The following is a 19,626-nucleotide window of genomic DNA, read 5'->3' as shown; positions in this document are numbered from 1 at the left end:
TCAAATATTCATGGTCATGATGAGCACTATCTGAACTAATGTTAGGCTAAATTTAGTTTAGTTCGGTGCCAGTGTCTTTTAGTTGGAAGTAAACTTTAGCACTGAGCGAACCTACAGATGGGGTCTCACTCGCCAGTTAAGAATGGGTCCTCAGTAGAAGTCCCTAAGTTCTAGAACTACATAGCCAGCATAAGATTATGAGATGTCACCCGCCAGTTTCGGAATAACACTCTCTTAGGGATCACCGACAGTTTAGGAATTACTTTCTAGCCCTTCAGGACGTCAGATTAGTGGATCCACACAACCAATGTTAGAACCTATGGCACAGTGCTGACACCTTTCCAACTGGGGTTATAGGTTGGGCCCCGATTAGCTCATATTAGGATATGTCGGTTACATTATACCTCCCACAATTTCAATCAGTATCCAGTGTATCCCGGCTTAGGTTTGCTTAACCAAGCATCCAAATTTTTAGTTATTAAGGTATACAGATTTTAGTCTTTTAGATTACCGATTATCTTAGAAAAATGTTTATGCTTGGTCATGCATTCTCAATTTTACATGTTCATGTTTTCATGCTCAGTATTCATACATGACCCTTATTTCAGTTTTACAATATGTTTAGCTTTACATGAGATTTACATACAGTATTCATGTTTTACCGCTTCCCAACCTTAGATCTACTTATTCTATAAAATTAAGGATTTTAAGGAACTAGGTGTAGTGATTCACTAGATTATCAGATTATGTTTGTTACTCATACTTTAAGTTACTTTAGTTTTCAATTTATTTCAGTCTTTTCGTGATTCTACTTGCACTTAGTATGCATGTGTTAAGATTATGTACCTAATCAGATTTACATTATTGCATCAACCCCCACTTAATTAGTATATTCCAAAAGTATTGATCCACATATATGTCCATGTGCAACATTGTCTCATAGTGTAGGTACCAGTTGTAGCCTGTACATCATAATCAGCCGGTTTGCATGTTCCAGCTAGCAAATGATGAGTTCTCTTATTTTGGGTACTCCAATCAGTTGTAGTTCATATACTATATTTTTATTATTCTTATGTATTGATTTGTGGTAGTTAGAAGCATATCCCAGCAACCTACAGTTAGTAAAGTAGAAGCTTCATAGATAGTCAGTCAGAGACAAGATATGTAATTTGAGTCTTTCTTCAGTTTTATCATGTTGTAAAATTTATCAGTATTTTATTTATTTAGCATTTATTCATGATCATGTTTTCTCTTAGTAAAATAAGTATTTTATATAATTTGAATTAGTTGCTCAAGTAGTTCGTTAGTTCATGCGTTAGCTTGGGATGACTTTTGGTTCTAAGCACCGTGTTACGACTAGGGGGTAGTCTTGGGTCATGACAATTCAGAGCGAAATTTCAAGTGTCCTAGAGTTTCTATGAAGTCTTGTCTAGTAGAGTCTTACAAAATGGTATAGAGACATCTGTACTTTTCTTTGGGAGGCTACAGGACATTTAAGAAATGTTTTCTTTCTTTCATGTCTTATATCGTGCAGTAGAAGTGTTCTCTAAGGAACATATGCAGATTCTCATGTTAATCCATTCGTGTCAACTTCGCCTTATTCTTGAGACAATAGAAATAGTGAAGCTTAAATCTCTACAGATAGAGTTTTCTCAGATAGTCTCCACAGATAGTTATGGGATTGTACATAGGCTTGAATGTATCCTATCAGTGCTTTTAAGTTATGAAGTTTGAAGGAATTCATTCATATTTATGAAAATCATGCACTAAGACAAATTTAGATGTGCTTTCAAATCCCTTCTCAGAATCCTATGGTAAAATATGACCTAGAGTTAAAAGTATGAACCTAGAAGTTTAGAAGTAGTATAATGGAGATAGTGTTTGCCTAGATTCGGTAGACTTTATATCCGCGGGGCTAGCTGTATGAAAAGTGAATTAGTAGGCTTAAAATGGTGTAGGTAAGAACTTAAGTTTATTAAAATTTGAAATTTAGTATGATAATGTGGGTATGTTTAGAGATATACCCAATGTGATATGGGATTGTAGTATTTCTTAGTTTATAAAGTGTATGTGCTTAGATATCACCCTTCAGTTGATAAGTGTGAATGAGGCTAGTAATGTAGTATGTAATCTTCTTACCAGCTAAGTTATGGGCTCAAGGTTATTGATGTGTATTGTTATATCTTGGACTCTAGAGTACTGTGGTTGCAGTCCAGTTCAGAGTTTATTTAAAAGGGGTCCACAAACTAAGAATGATGGCTTGATCCTATGGGAGAGATAATAGAACAAGTTACCAAGTCAGGCTTTCAAATTCTAGTAGTTATGCTAGTATGTTGTAGAACTATAGTAAGGGAGGATGACGCCCAACCCACTCTTATCTCAATAATTTTTTTTTACTTCAGTCATTACAATATCTACTCATACCTTACATGTAATCTCCATAATCATAGCTTATATTCATGCACATTATAGAAAATTATGTATGCTTCTAGTTCCTAGTATAAGAAGTTCCAGTTAGCTCAGCATTACGAATCATGTTCCATGAATTTATGAACTCCAAACTTAGGTCATGCAGCTCATGACTTATGTACCTATGCTTTACAATATGCTCAGTTCCCAGAACTCATAGTATGTTATAATGATCAACAAAATTCAGATTATGCCTTATATGTCCTCAGTTTAGATCTCTTTAATGAATTCATGCTTTTGATACTCTATTCCTCAAGCCTCAGTTAAGTGTAAAAGTTATGCATAGTATCCTTTCATGCTTTAGGATCTCATGTTCTAACCTTTTAGTGACCTTTCCTTATAAAATAATTAATGGTTTAGATGGAGATAGTAAATATTATTGTTGAGAAAAGATTGTTGTATGCTTTTTTTATGTAAGGCTATTAGTTTGAAGGATGATTGAGGTAGAGCTTTTGATACATGTCATGGTTAGTTGAGAATTCTAGGTGTGGCTTCTTAAGTACAGCGCGAGAAAGTTTTTATTGATAGAGGTGTAAGAGAATATGGAAAATATGCTTTGGTGGGTTGTTTTCTTAGAAGTTTATGTGTGGTTATAATGATAGGCTTGAACATCATGCTTATATGTAGATAAGTGGATAAATGCATTATGCGCTAGTGAATTCCTAGTAAAAGGTTGAATTTAATTGTTGAAAATGTAATGAGAATTATTTGTGGGATGAGAATTATGACAACACATAGGGTATTGAATTTATGGTTCAGACTAGTATTATGGTGTTTTATATAGTACCTTGTGATTTTTAGTTAGGGTTGAACATGGTGAGAGTAAGTAGCTCAATTCAAACTTGGGCTGTAGTAGTTATATATACCCATGCGAGTATTTAAGGAGTGAGGCTGAGTTTGAATCAGGCAGTTGTTATGCCTAAGGCCTAGTAATTCTATCCCAGCTTATGTTTCATAGGCCTATGTTCCATGTTACAGAGTTGTAGCCATATTAAGATTCCTTACTCAGATCATGGCTAAGATTCTTTTCTCCTAATATTATTAGAACTTCTTAGAAATATTATTGAATAAATACTCCAGTTGAGGATAGGCTTTCTGTGTAATTCAGTTCGTATAGCCAGCAATTCAGTTCAGCAGTCAGACAGACAAGTTCCTATGGTTTTTGATCTTTCCATCTAGTATTACTACCCGAATTTTCATGAATATGGCTATTCCATGAGGTAATTTGTTCACATACATGTAAGTTGCAAATTCAGTTTAGACCATGCATCACGTATTAGGTTCAGCTATTTAGTCATGACTCAGTTCATAAGTGTTCAGTGAATGATCTTGATTTTTCAAGTATTTCAACACAGACAATGTAATACCCATTGTACGCCCTCAGTCTCGTCGTCTCATGATTCGTGCTTACATAATGTACTTGGTGAAGCCATGAAAACCTTTCCTTTTGATTCCTATACATGTTTTGTTGGGGGACAATTCCTAATGAGAAGTTACGTGCTTTATTCCATCCTCAGTAACTCTTAGGATTTTATTGTATCAGTTATCGCTTTGCAGTTGTATATGTATGATCATATCATGAACATTTCAAGTGAGTTCTAAACTCTCAGCATGAATCAGTTCCTTATAGTCAATAAAGTCGAGTCATCTCAGAAATTAATTTCATAATGGAAGTCTTAATGTTTCTGCTCAGCTACATCCCTTATTAGCAGACATGTATGTGTATCTTATTCCATAATTCTTAAGTTTTAATACGTTCCTACCCATCATTCGAGGATGAATGATTCCAAAGGGGGATAATGTAAAACCCCGCATTTTTGAGCTAGAATTTGGATCATTATTTCTACATGTATAAAACTCTTGGTATTTTGTTGCATCAGTTATCGCTTCTCAATTGTATGTGTATGATCATATCATGAATATTTCAAATGAGTTCTAAATCCTCAGCATGAATTAGCTCCTTATAGTCAATAAAGTCAAGTCAGCTCAAAAATTGGTTTCACAATGGAAGTTTTAATGTTTCGGCTCAGCTACATCCTACATTAGCAGATATGTCATGTGTACGTTATTTCATAATTCTAAAGTTTCAATAAGTTCCTATCCATCATTCAAGGACAAATAATTCCAAGGGGGATAATATAGCACCCTGCATTTTCTGGTTAGAATTCGAACCATCATTTCTACGTGTTTTAATCCCATGATTCCTATGTGAATATATGTGTCATGATCATTTATCTTGTGTATAAAGTGTTTTTGATGTGAATCATGATCATTGGAAAAAATTAGACCAAAGTTGAGTTGAGAATATTTTATCGATTGAGTTTTTGTATTTGATCCTACAAGGGCAAACATTAAATGAGTGTATCTTCTAGAATTTATTGATTCAGGTGTCCTACTATATATCAAATGAAATATATTCTAGTCGCATTCCAAGCATTTGTTTTCACCTTAATCCAACATCAGAGTGGAAAGTTATGATCATTTTACCTCAGCATGTCCATTTGTCATCAAGGTGACGACTAGGTTGACAAACTATCAACTAGTTGACAAGCCATCAACCAAGTCGTCAATCTTAACCAGTATCACTGAAAGAGTTGATGAATAGGTTGAGAAACCATCAACCATAACTAGAACATGAAGAGGATTTGACGACTAGGTTGACAAGCTATCAACTAGTTGGCAAGCCATCAACCAAGTCGTCAACTAAAGAAATTCCAACAATTTTATTTTCTTTTGTAGGGGTATTTTGGTCTTTTCTTCACCTCAAAACCCAAGCCCCATTACTTAAAAACATGAGAAGACATTATTTCCCCCCCATCTTCAATCACTTAACATGTCATTTCTTCTCTCACTCTTAAGAACAATAAGATTAAGGTTTCTTCCCAAACAAGAAATTCAAGTTTTCTTTCCCCTAGAATCCAAGAATTTAAGCTTCCAAGTTCAAGAAAATATTTAAGAAACATCAAGAAACATCAAGAATAGGGTTTCCTTCACAATTTCAGCATTCAAGTCTTAAGATTCAAGCTTTCTTCATAAGTCAAGAAAATTAAGGTATGTGGGGTATTCATCAATGTGTCCCTTTCACCCATTGAGGCTAAAAACCCTATTTTAAATTTGAAGCATGGTTCTGTTCCTACTTTATGAAATCCTCCATGAAACTCATGAATTAATCCACGAACTTCCTAGCAATTCAAGTACAAGTCATGGTTACAAGTGTTTCTAAGTGAATTAAGTTATTTCTTGTTTTAAATTCATATTCCCATGTCATGTTCAATCAATTTCATGTCACAATCTCGAATTATGAATTAAACTATGTCAAGATATTTTTTTTGTATGTTTTAATATATCCCCATTTCCAAGTTCATTATCCTCACATGTTTGATGAAACGCTTATATTTTGGGTCTTTGAACTATGATTCCATATTATAGTTTTAAAAGCTTTGTTATCATTTCTTATGATCATTCAGTGTTGGCGGGTTATGAATACCCAATACCTATGTGTTTAAATGATTTTAGATTTTCAAGTAATAAGTCACTTAAGCCATGAATCTTATCATTATACTCAGATAGTCATGGTTATTATAAGCACTATCTGAAATAATGTTCAGTTAGATTTAGTTTAGTTCAGTACCAGTGTCTTTCAGTTGGGAGTAGGATTTAGCACCGAGCAAACCTAGGGATGGGGGCTATCTCACTATTTAGGACCGGGTCCTTAGTAGCAGTCCTTAAGTTTCAGAACAATATAGCCAGTGTAAGATTATGAGATGTCACCCACCAGTTTAGGACTGACACTCTCTTAAGGGTTACTACTAATTTAGGACTGACTCTCCAGTCCTTCGGAACATTAGATTAGTGGATCCACACAACCAGTGTTAGTATCTGTGGCACGGTACTAACACCCTTCCATCTAGGGTTATAGGTTGGACCCTAATTAGCTCAGATTGGGGCATAACGACTACATAATACCTCCCATAGTTTCAGTTAGTATTCAGTGTATCCCAACTCAGGTTTACTTGATCAAGCATCCAAATTTTTAATTACTCAATTATACAAATTTCAGTCTTTTAGATTACAGATTATCTTAGAAATATGTTTATGGTTGGTCTTGTATTCTCAGTTTTACATGTTTATGTTTTCATGCTCAGTATCCATACATGATCCTCAGTTCAGTTTTACAGTATGTTCAGCTTCACATGAGAATTACATACAGTATTTATGTTTTACTGCTTCCCAGCCTCGGATCTACTTATTCTACAAAAGTAAAGAGTTTAAGGAACTAAGTGTAGTGATTCACCAGTTTATTAGATTATGTTTGTTACTCATGTTTTAAGATACTTTAGTTTTCAGTTTATTTCAGTCTCTTGGTGAGTCTACTTGCACTTAGCATGGATGTTTTAAGATTATGTACCTAATTAGCTTTACATTATTGCATCCACCCCCACTTACTCAGTACATTCTAGAAGTACTGATCGACATATATATTTATGTAAAACATTATTTCATAAGGTAGGTACTAGTTTTTGCCTACACATCATAATCAACCACTTTGTAGCCTCCAGCTAGCAGATAATGAGTTCTCTTATTTTGGGAACTCCAGTCAGTTGTAGTTCATGTACTATATTGTTATTATTCTTATGTATTAATTAGTGGAAGTTGGAGGCATGTCCCAGCTACCTACAGTCAGTAAAGTAGAGGCTTTATAGATCGTCAGTTAGAGTCATGATATATAATTCTAGTCTTTCTTCAGTTTTATCATGTTGTAAAATTTATCAGTATTTAATTTATTTAGACTTTATTGATGATCATATTTCTGCTCAGTAAAATTAGTATTTTATTTAATTTTAATTAGTTGATCAAGAAGTACACCAATTTATGGGTTAGCTTAGGATCACTTGTGGTTCCATGTACCATTTTACAACTAGGGGATAGTCTCGGGTCGTAACATTAGTTCATAGGGTCAACTACAATTTTAATTGATTCATTGCAATCGTATTATGTTTGTATTGTGTTCCTCCTGACGTGAGTTGTTAATCGATCAATTTGAGTTGAAATGATTCATATCAAGCCATTATTTGAAATACTTAAATTAATTTAGCTATAATTATGGAATAATTCATAGGGTCAACTACAATTTCAAATAAGTCATTACAATTGCCTGATATTGGTATTGCGTTCTTCCTAACCTGAGTCGCCAGTCGATCAATTTGAGTTGAACCAATTCATATGAAGCCATTATTTTAAATACCTAAGTTGATTTAGCTAGAATTATGGATGAGTTCATAGGGTCAACTACAATTTCAATTGAGTTGTTGCAATTACATGATATTCGTGTTGAGTTTCTCCTGAATTGAGTCATCAATCGATCAATCTGAGTTGAAACAATTCATATTAACTTATTATTAAGCTATTTTTAAATTTATCAGCGTTTCAATTGAACTTAATATAATATATTATGATGAAACGGTTAAAATTTATCTTTTAAAAAAATTAATTAGGATCAATTCAGACTAAATTAGCATTTTCAAAACTCGTCATTCTTTTCCAAAATACAAATCAACCCATGCAAATCATCCATTTGCGGGGAAAACATTTCATCATTTCAAATCTCAAGTTCACGCTCGTTTCTTTCTCTCTCAACAATATAAACAATAACTACTCAACATATTGCTCTGCCCTTTACTAGAAATCAATTTTCTTCCTATTTTCGACCATATAATTGTTATTTTTGACTTCTTTGTTTCTTGAATCTATTGTCTTCTCTGGCTTCACAAGTAACATAGTTCAAGAAGAGTTCTACATTTGTTCTTTTTTTCTCAAAATTAGGGATTTTTACTTAATGATAAAAAAGAAGACTTTTAGTTGTATTATCTTTGAGAATGGGTTAACAATTTTGAGTTTTGATGCTAAAAATGTTGGAAGAACCCAAGAAAATCCTAGTTTTTTTTGCAGCATTCCATTGATTATCGGGGTATTATTGGATGGTGTTTGTGGTATTGTTGGTGGATGTTAGTGTTGGTATTGGTGGTGTTGGTGGTGGTGATTTTAGTGATGTTGGTGGTGGTGATTTTAGCAGTGTTGGTGGTGGTGATTTTAGTGGTGTTGGTATTGGTTTTTATGGCATTGGTTGTTATATTAGTGGTGGTGTTTATATTGGTGGCGTGGTGTTGGTGTTGGTAGTGGCGTTGGTGGTGATGGTATTGCTGGTGTTGGTGATGTTAGAGGTGTTGATATTGGTGGTTTTTGTGGTTGTTTTGGTTGTAGTGTTGTGGTGTTGGTGGCAGTTTTGGTGATGGTGTTGGTGGTGGTGGTGGTGGTCCATCAGTCGCAACAGGTGGAACATCTATTGGGAGATATTAAAATAGGTCTTCCAACAGATTCCCCATCTGTTGCAACAAATGTTTCCGTTGTTGGTATAAATCAAACCAGTAGCAAGACGACTTTGATCTTATCTATCAGGTTGTTCATCTGTTCATTTGTCGTGATAAATGATTCATCTGTTCCAACTAATGGGTTATCTATTGAGATATTTTTTTGTAATGTGGCACATAAAAATTTATTGAAATTTGTCTTACTTTTTTTATAAAAAATTATGCAGACATCAATTGTAATGTATTTTTTTGTTGTTGTTTGTAGTTAAAAGATGTCTCCCAAAAGAAAAGAATCTGAAAGTGGATCACTCTGACCACCTAACAAAAAAAGCTAGAGTATAAATGGATTCAGAGGAACTTCCTAAACATCTCAATCAGGGGAAACTAAAGGTGAGAAAAGTTATAAAAATGATATTGAGGGAGTAGAGAAGGGTATGTAGAGGCTTGCAAGAAAATAAAAGTGAAGAGGAAGAAGTGGAAAGTGAGAAAGAGGATGATGATCTACATGATAATAATAAATCACCAATGAGGCATGAATTAAAATCAAAATCCCACCATAATCCTATCAAAACTATTAGTATTGATAGGTTTCAAGTTGCGATGCCGATAGATAACCCTGTAGAACTAACTGGTGATTTTGAACTTAAATCTTAGTTGGGTAAACCTTTTGGTGACTTTAGGAATACTATGAAGAATGAAAAACTAGATGAATTTTTAAGAAGAGCTGCTTTGGATGCTTTCTTGATCTTCCTGAGGTCAACAATGCTCGTTTCCAAATGGGCATGGTATACGGTCTTCTCAAGAACAGGATCAAGTTTTTAGGATATGATAAAAATTCAAAGGAGGGGGGCAAAAAGATGGATGAAATCTAGATCAACTATTGTGGTATGCTAGTTTGTTTTGTCATGAAAGAGTTTTCCATAGTGACAGGCTTGAGGTGTGATCTTCCAAAAGAATCTCTCATCAAAGAAACGCCCTGCAAAAAGTTCAAGACAAGTAGGACAGCCAAACCTCCACCATCAAATAAAGGGAAGGAATTGTCCAATCGACTACCCACCAAAACCAACAAACGGAATGAAAAAATTGATGGGTTGTTGACATTACTGGACGTGGATACCGACCCATGATGTTGTTAAAAGATATCAAGGATAAAGCCATACCAAAGATGTACAAGGAATAATTGTGCTTAGTTTAGTTTTCCTATTCCGTTATATTGGCAAAAGACGTATGCAAAGTCCTAGATGATGACTTGTTGAAGCTTGCTGAGGATCTTGAGAAATTCAAAAATTATCCCTGGGGATATGACAACTACAAGTTGACTGTCAAATATTTATTCACAAAGCTATCCCCAAAGACAATCACATTATACGACTTTCGTTGGGGATTTCATGGTAAATTTAATTACTATTTGTATACTTTTGCATTATTTTATATTGAATATATTATGAATTTTTTTTCTTGCTTCCTGTTTACATTTTTTAGGCTTGGGCATTTGAAATCATTCCTCTCCTCAAAAAATAAATCAAGGATTACCCTAATGAGGTTTCTCATCCAAGGATCCTTAAGTGGTTGGCTGCAAAGGAAAACACAAGAATTAAGGAGGTTGATATCTTTAACCCTATGGATGATATAGTAAGCCCTCTTTCAAGTAAAATAATTTGACTCAAAGAAAGATATTAAAATAGACGAGCCATCTATTGCGACATATGGGTTATCTGTTGCAATAGGTGACACATCTACTGAAACTGGTGCAACAGATAGGTAATTTGGTATGATAGATGATTCATATTTTGCAATAGATTACCCACCTATTTCTTTGGTTCTCTGAAGTGACTTACCAGATTACTCATCTACTACAAATTATACAACAGATGGGTAATCTGATACAACAGATGGTTAATCTGTTACCACATATGAATTATCTATTACAACAGAAAGATCATTTGTTGAATAAGTTCCTTGTGCTAACATGTAACCCAACTGACAACAAATTATTATATGATTTAAATATATTTATCATTTTTATAGGTTGTGCATCCATAGATTGTGACTATTGAGCAGAAGTTGGGGATGGCTTTTTTTATTTCTCTAGGTCTTGTTGATACAATAGAAAATCCAATGGTGGAGTTAATAAAGAAGGAATTAAATGGTGCAACAACCATAAGAAGATCAGTTAGGAAAGGTCAACCTAATGTTAAGGCTCTTCATGACTAACCTGCTGCAACAGATCCGGGTGCTACTTCTGGGGGTGCTCCTGGTGGAGTAGTTGATGTTGGTGGTAGCCATTTTGATGCTGAGGCTACTGACTATCATAATGATGAGCATGATGATGCTCAAGAAAAAATAAATATGTTTGAAATTAACCCTTACATAGGTCTCTCTCCCCCTCACACTGGTCCTTCTCACCCTTATAGTAGTCCCTCTCACCCCTTTTCACCTTTATATTCTCATTGCAAATGCAAAGAGTGCATGAACAGATAGGATAAAATATTTCAAAAAGTAGAGGCTATCGCTAAAGCTGTAGAGAAATTAAAATCCAAGAGGGGTGTTATACCATCCAAGAAGGTGAGTGAGCCAAACACTTCTACAGTTGAGGTTAAGAAGAAGAAAAGAGCAATTAAACATATACTCTCCGTTGTGAAACCAAAAAAATTGCAACTCCTTCCTCTCCAAAATTTGTTGAAGTTCAAGGGCCATTGAAGAAGGTGGACATATACGCAGAACACTTCTACAGTTGAGGTTAAGAAGAAGAAAAGAGCAATTAAACATATACTCTCCGTTGTGAAACCAAAAAAATTGCAACTCCTTCCTCTCCAAAATTTGTTGAAGTTCAAGGGCCATTGAAGAAGGTGGACATATACGCAGAACTTGACAACAAATAGAAGGTTGTTCTAATAAAGACCATAAAATCCAAGCAATGCACAAAAACCTTCACCATGAATACCTTTCCCCCAGGATTTCAAGAACATGACAGATATGGATCAGTGGTACGTGGACACAGTAAGTTTATTTTTCCTAACCTAGGCTTCTAATCTACTCCATGAAGAAGATGTTACGCACCATATGTGTCATTCGTTGCAATAACTGGGTATTCTAATGCAACTAGTGGTGGTTCTATTACAACTATTTGCCTATTTGTTCCATAAGTTGCATTAGATGGGTAATCTGTTAACAGATTCAGAGAACCCTATACAACAGATGGTCCATCCGTTGCATTTTTCCACTTTGTTTTTCTTTTGTTAAATTACTAACCTATTTAAAAATTGTTTTGTTATATCACAATATGTTGATGAAATTCTTTTCCTCATGAAGGACAGGTAATTAGAATACTCAAAATCTTATGATATTGGTGATAGGATAATGGACCTCACCTTTTATAACAATTTCAAGGATAGATACGATGAGCTCATTAAGCTAGCGTCAACTCCCGATAGCCTAGAATTTGATTCATTAGTTTTTATATTCCAATGGGATAAAGATATTATTAATTATGTTAGAAGAAAGAGGCCATATCCATAAGGTAAGAGCCGGACGAAGTCAAAGAGAATCCTTACAGTCATAAATGTGGAGATAAAATATTTTCTAGCTCTCGAGATACTACTCAAGGATGGAATGATGAAGGTTTATGACTGTAACTTACCTGTCTTTGAGGAGGAAAATTTTTTCACCTATATGCAGCAACTGTTGGAGTTGTTCCCTAACTTGTTTAAGCAGAGTAAGATGATTGATTATTTGCCAGTGAAAGCGTTGAATATGAGATGGGAATTCGAAGGTCAAAACAAGGACATGAATCTTCCAAAAAATGAAACCGCTACCACATACAGTCATACGCACTTGCACGCATTGAATGCTTACTAACTGGCACAGAAATAACTGAGCTAATGACCTTTTTATGCGACAATGCTTTGGTAAGCATGTAAGAGGTGTGGTCTTATGGGGTATTGATTAAAAGGTGTAACCCTGTGCATGTAAAAGAAGAAGATATAGAAACACAAACACTACCATGTCAATTTTAATTTCAAGTCAAGTCAGTTTACGTATAGTGATAATTTTTTATTTTTGATGAAAGATGAATTTTTTATAATGCAACAGATTGTCGATCTATTTTGAAAGATTGATGATCTATTGCAATAGGTTGGTCATATATTGCATTATCCAGATATTTATATCTAAGTCTATCTATTGCAATATATAGTCTCTCTGTTGTAACTAATAGGCCATCTATTAGACCAAATAAAAATAGTAGGAAGGCCTGTTTGATAATTCCCAATAGATGACTTACATATGATATCTCAACTGTTTACAGTAGAGATTGCTGATCATATAATTCAAATAGTCAAGATTTCTGAATGGAGCGAAGGGAATGATATTCCTATATGGAAGCTTAAGACCAATGGAAAGTTCTCTGTTAAATTAGCTTAGAACTTTATTAGACAAAGGGATGAAAAGAATTAGATTTACAAAAATATTTGGGTGAAGTGTTTGCCTTTTGAAATAGCATTTCTCATATGGAGGTTTTGGAATGGTAAGATTGCAGCAGATGATAATTTGAGGAGATGGGGAATAGAAGGACCTACTAGGTTTTGGTGCTGCACCATGGCAACTCATGAAACAACTTCACATGTGTTTCTTAAGTCTGGCACTGCTAACAGGACATGGTCCTTTTTCTTATTCTTTTGTAGGTATAAGCATGGTAGGAAAAAGCATTAGAGAACTTATGTAATGACTCGGGACTATCCCTTAGTCGTCACATGGTGCTTACAATCCCGAGTGACCACAAGCTAACCCATGACTAATATCTGCTGTGAGCACTGAATAATAATACTGTAATTAATGCAAAAAATAGGATGAAATTCCATAAAGTTCAAACTATTTGAAATACTGATAAAATTTAACATCTGTAAAACTGAATATTATTTGAAAATCTAGTTTGAAAAGCCTCTAACTAAATCTGTCTGAAAGTGGAGTTGATAGGACAATCCCCCAACTAACTCCCTTACTGAACTACTACATTTACTAAAATATGAAATAATAGAATATCCTTGAATGATGAGGACTCACTGCTAAATCTACTGTTGTTGGCCAAATCTGAATCTACTATGCATGGTCGGGAACCTGAGCATCCAAACCTATGATATGAAACATCATAGCGCAGGAAAGTATGCATCAATACATGGGAATATACTGGCATGCTAGATGAGGTAAGGCTGAATGCAAAGGTTCATATCATGAAGAGTAACTGACTAAATGATATAGAGGAACTGAATATGAGAGTACATGGATAACTAAAAATACTGTAAATACTGAGTATGTAATACTGTGAATATATGTATACTATAACTGAGCTTTTCTGAAGCTAAGTACTAATTTATGATAACTAAGTAACTGATATCTAAAGTTAGTGATAACTGATTTACTGACACTGATTGACTGTGTCTAATAGTCCTGATTCTATAAAACTAAACTAAGTTCTAAACTGAAGACTGAAACTGAAATTATGGGAGGTAATCATATAACAGACATGCCCCAATTTGAGCTAATTGAGGTCCAACCTATAAACCCAATTAGAAGGGTGTTAGCACCATTCCATATGTACTAACAACTATTTTAGATTCAGTCCTAATTAATGGGTGACCCTTGAGATCAGTCCTAAACTAACGGATGATCCCTGAGTATGTCAATCCTATCTAACGGGTGACATCTCTAAATCTATGCTAGCTACGTAGTTATGGAACTTAGGGATTGCTTTTAGGGACCCAGTCTTAGTTAATGGGTGAGAACCCATCCCTAGGCTCGCTCGGTGCTGAATCCTACCTCTAACTGACAGACACTGGTCTGATTATACTTAACTGTACTGGACTAATATAGATTTCACTGAGTTTTCCTAAGTTATGTAACTGACTGAGTTCTACTGAGTTCTATAACTGATTGAGAGTACTACTGATTGTGACATGACTGATACTATCCCATCAATGACACTGGCTCTAGGTAAACAACTAAATTGCCGGGTATTAAATACCTCAGGACTCGATAGCATGAAAAATAAAGCAAAGCATTATCTTGAATAACATAACAATGTTCACTTGGTCATAATTCAACACTTGTAATGCATTAACTTGTACATGGATGGGGAATACATGTTAGCATGCTATAATGACACTATTTCATTCTCATAAAAAATTTATCAAACATAATAGAAGCATACTTGGTTCATTAAATCATAAACACTTAGGGTTAACATGGTTACAACAATTAACTTGCAAATTGAAGGGTTTATCATGAATATCATGTAATTCAACACACACTAGAATCAATTCTTGGAACTTGTAATCTAAATCATGGATTAAAACTCAAACAACAACATGAACATGAATTCAATCTAATTCAAACATGGAAATCATAAATCATAAATCTTGTATTTTAAAAAAGGATTCTTGGGCTCCATGGAAGGTAAGGGTCCTTGGATGAACATCGAGCATACCTTGGAAGATTATTTCTTGAAGATTCTTGGAAGAAATCTTTAGACTTATTCTTGATTTCTTGAACTAGGGTTTTGGCCTCTTCTAGAGAGAATACATTTAATTTGGAGATGAATTGAATAATAAGTAGCTAAGGATGTTTTTAAGGATTAAATCCCGTATCTCGGCATAATAAAATCGTGGTAAAGAATTGTTTTAACCCTCGGATCCTTTTAATTTTTTGTGAAATTTTTTTGAACTGGGAACCTGGTACGATGCACCATTATCGCATCGTGCCACTGGAAAGTGGACAACTGGGAACTGCGCTGATGGCGCGAGGCAGCGCCATCATAGTGCCTTACTGGTTGCGAATTTTCCCTTTGGCGCGACGCGCCAATGATCGCGTAGTCACGCTGGAAAGTGACAATCAGGAAAAAGGCTAGTAGTGCGATGTGATGATATCATGTTATCCACTAGAAAATGACAAATTCCATTTGGACTGCCTCCGTGACGCGCTAGAGTACCAGATGGTACACTGTCTTGCTAAAATAGCTCTAACTCTTCGCTCGGGTGTTGGATTTGGGCAAATTTGGTATCGATGGAAAGCTTATTTAATTTCTCACACAATGAAAATTCAAAATCTTGAAAATTCTACATGTATAAAATTTTATTCATCCTTAAATCAAGTCTTTGACATATTTTGGATGAATTTAAGCTAGGTAAATGTACGGGGTATTACAACTTATTATGAGATGGTGGAATTCTAAATTCTCTGGACAAATTGGAGCATATTATCAAGCTATTCCAAGATTGATATTATCAGAACTATGGAGGAGAAGAAATAACTCAAAACATGAAAGGAAAATATTGTCTACTCACTTGGTATTAGTCAATATTCAAAGAAATATTGGACTCTTACTGAGAGTAAGAAATCCAGGACAAAATTTTCCAATTATGTGTCCTGATATTCTTACTAAATTAGAGAAGAGAAGATCTAAATCGAGAGTCATAAAAGTGGAATGGAGATTTCCAAATGAAGGATGGCTGTAGTATAATATAGATGGGGCTTCTAAAGGTAATCCTAGGGTGAGTTCTACTATTTTTTGTCTAAGGGATCATAAGGTAGATATAGTATATGATGACGGAGCTAAAATTGATGACACTACAAACACTAAAGCAGAAACATGTCATATTCTAAAAGAAGTTATTCATTGTGGACACTCCCAATTCAAAAATGTCATTATTCAAACAGATTCTTTGTTTATGTTCAAGATATTGACTAAGGAATGGGTTTTTCCATGGAATTTAGTAGACACAATAGAGAACATCACATCAGAGTTGAAACATAAATGGATAGTTTTTCAACACATAAGGAGGGAAGGGAATCAATTAGTAAATCATCTAGCGAATGCAGCAATAGAAAAGAAAATTTTAGTATAACTTTATTTTAGCAGTTGGAAATACAGGGGAAGAAGATCTTAAATAGTGACAAACTACAGTGCCCTTACATTAGATTATCAGTAGTAAAATCATGAGAAGGCTTAAGGCCATAGATACTACCAAAGACTACAAACATCTATTTATAATCTAGGAGGCCAACACTTATAACCAAATTTGTCTAACCTATACAAATTTAACCATCAAAAAGGACTCTTAAGAAGGAGAAAGGTCAATGATGTCTAAGTATCTAAGACACCTGGGCACAAAAGGTAATCTAATAGTTTTGTGGGTTCGAGCATCTCTGTATCTCCATCCACACTACAACTATCAACAAAAGGGAGTAAGAGTGATGAATAAGCATAAAGTGAGGAGAAGAAGATCGAAGTATACCTAGACATGCAATCATCTCCAGGAACCTTTGACCCTTAAATCAGCACCAAAATCAATGATAAAACCCATCCAATAGAGATCTCAGCTGAAACAACAAAGAGAAGATAAAGGAGCAATTAATAAGGAAGAAGAAGAGCTACACATTCGGAGGTCTAGAAGAAGCTTACTTCAAAAAGTTAATATCAAAACACATTTCTATATTCCAAGGCACAGAATTGATGATCCACAGTAAGAGCAAGAGGAATTGGAGATTCAGGTGATAATTCTCCATGCTTCACCTGATAAGTTCAAGGAGAGGCGGAAATTAAGGGGAGGGAATGAATTGGGAAACCATAGGACTAGTTTTATATGTCTGAAGAAGATGGGGTTGGGCCGGGTATTTTGTATAATGGATAGGGCCCAATTACTTTACAGATTTAAGATGGGTTGGTCTATCTTTGTAAATACGTTTTTTGTGTTTTGATAGAATTATCAATAAAACCCAAAAATTAATTTAAAAAAATAGATATGTCGTCTGTTGTAATAGACACATTATCTGTTGTAATAATTGAATCTAGTATTCTATTTCAATTAATAAGTTCAAATCTAAGGATAAAACAAAATTCATAGACAAAATAAAATAAATTAAAGCCTTCAAAAATTACATGAAATAAATCAAGAAATAATTAAAATGTAAAAAAATTATTATGGGTACAAATGATCTACTCATCAAATAAATCAACAATTTAAATTTTGGTGCCAACAATTGTTAAGGAGAGGTTATTACTTTGACAAACTCAAGATATAAAGATCTACTCAATATAGACAAGTTGTTCTTCATTCGATGCTATGGAATTCGATTTTGGTCATCGTGGATCTTTAATGTCCCTTGTGTATGGTTTTTAAGCTTTCACTTCTACGTATTTCCATAAACGAGTAGCACATATTTTATGGACTAATTCGACTTCAAGTTCATATTTGGTACTTGTAATCTATAGATTAAATACTCGGCATAAGCGGCAACAAAAAGACTGTAATCCATGCGTTTGTAAAAATTAGATAAGCCATATCTTGCAATTAATGTAAGCATTGTGAAATTTATGAAATAAAACTAAATCATGATACTTACAAGCTACCAATGGATTTTTGAGCAATTCCTTCAACATATGCTACATCAAATGGATTACCCATTTTATCCTGGTATGCTTCAATAGTCGATCAATAAGTACGAATCTTTTGGTCCAAAAAGACACTTATATCAAGGTAAATAGGCAATATTTTGACCAGATTTTGTATCTCAGACGATGGCCTAGATCATCTCTTTTTTGACATTGAGTCGTAAACTCAGATACACCTCTCTTTAACACCCAATAGAATTCATCACCATAATTGATTGGGATGTACACTTCATCTACCAAATGCCAAGGTAAGCCAACTAGAATTATAAAACCTTTAATTATGTTGATTAAGCATTTTTCATTTTAGAAAACTTTTGTTGTTGTTGACAATACGTATCGTAGGCATTATTGATGTAAGCTTTGTACAAATAATTATCTGTCGTGTATCTGTATTATTCTTCTGTTTGCAACTAGGCCTTTTTTTGGAGGTAGTAAAAAATGATATTGATATGTTGAACATATTATCAAACATTTCCAATTACATGACAGTTAAATTAATACACAAATGCAATTAAATAAAGTATTAATAGTAATATTTATGGCATTTAAACCTCATCATTCCAGCAAGTTTGGGGTTGTGACATCAAATAAAACTAATTCTTCATTCTGGGACGTGGAACAATAAAGTCGAACATATCAAAACCAAGACCTGATTGGTTCATTTTGTAGTGTTCGTTATTTTGTTTTCTGCATGATTTATATATGTTAACGTTATGTTTTACAACAAGAATTGTATAAATCTATATCTTAAAAATGATTTATGTACCAGCCGATATGATACTTTAACAACCCATCGGCAATCCATTTTGAATAGTCATTGATTAACTTTGTTCTTTTTTTGGAGCTCGTTCAAGAGGTTGAACCCTTCAAAATTCTTTCGTTCTCCCCAACTGATAGGCTCCACTTTTTCTTTATCTTTGGAAGCAGTTGATAGATTATCAACTGTGATATTATATTATCCAGTAGTAGCTTCTACTGTGACATCCACCTGGAAATCCAGAATTGTCAATGTTAATCACAGAGATACAAAAAAATAGAAAAGGATAATCTATTTTAGCGAATCAAATAGGTCTTCTTCCTATTTTAAATTTTCCCAAATAGATTATCTATCTGTTATAACAGATGGATCATCTGTTGGGATAAATTAAAATAGGAGGAAGATTTGTGTGATAATTTCCAATATATGACCCTTCTATTGCAACATATGACTTATCTATTTGAAAAACTAAAATAGTTAGAAGTCTTGATTTAATTTGTCCCAATAGATGACCCATTCGTTGAAGAATATAGGTCATCTACTGGTGTAAATTAAAATAGTAAAAAGATTTATTTGATTTTCTGTAA

At 34.1% G+C, this 19,626-nt stretch overlaps 1 long non-coding RNA gene across 2 annotated transcripts; it reads right to left on the bottom strand.

Moving 5' to 3' along the window:
* Positions 1 to 13,930: 13,930 nt before the first annotated feature.
* Positions 13,931 to 17,434, bottom strand: LOC124887930. 2 transcript variants are annotated; one of them, XR_007045570.1, is made up of 3 exons: positions 17,293 to 17,434; positions 17,126 to 17,210; positions 13,931 to 13,966 (listed from the first exon to the last, which is right to left on the bottom strand). It is a non-coding gene; the product is annotated as an uncharacterized LOC124887930 (long non-coding RNA). The 2 variants fall into 2 exon arrangements; XR_007045569.1 differs by lacking the exon at positions 13,931 to 13,966 and having other exon boundaries at positions 16,705 to 17,210.
* Positions 17,435 to 19,626: the final 2,192 nt, after the last annotated feature.

This window comes from Capsicum annuum, chromosome 10 (assembly GCF_002878395.1).
Source record: "Capsicum annuum cultivar UCD-10X-F1 chromosome 10, UCD10Xv1.1, whole genome shotgun sequence".
Lineage (NCBI taxonomy): Eukaryota > Viridiplantae > Streptophyta > Magnoliopsida > Solanales > Solanaceae > Capsicum > Capsicum annuum.
The sequence above is the reverse complement of the archived record's forward strand: the minus strand, read 5'-3'. Positions and strand labels throughout refer to the sequence as shown.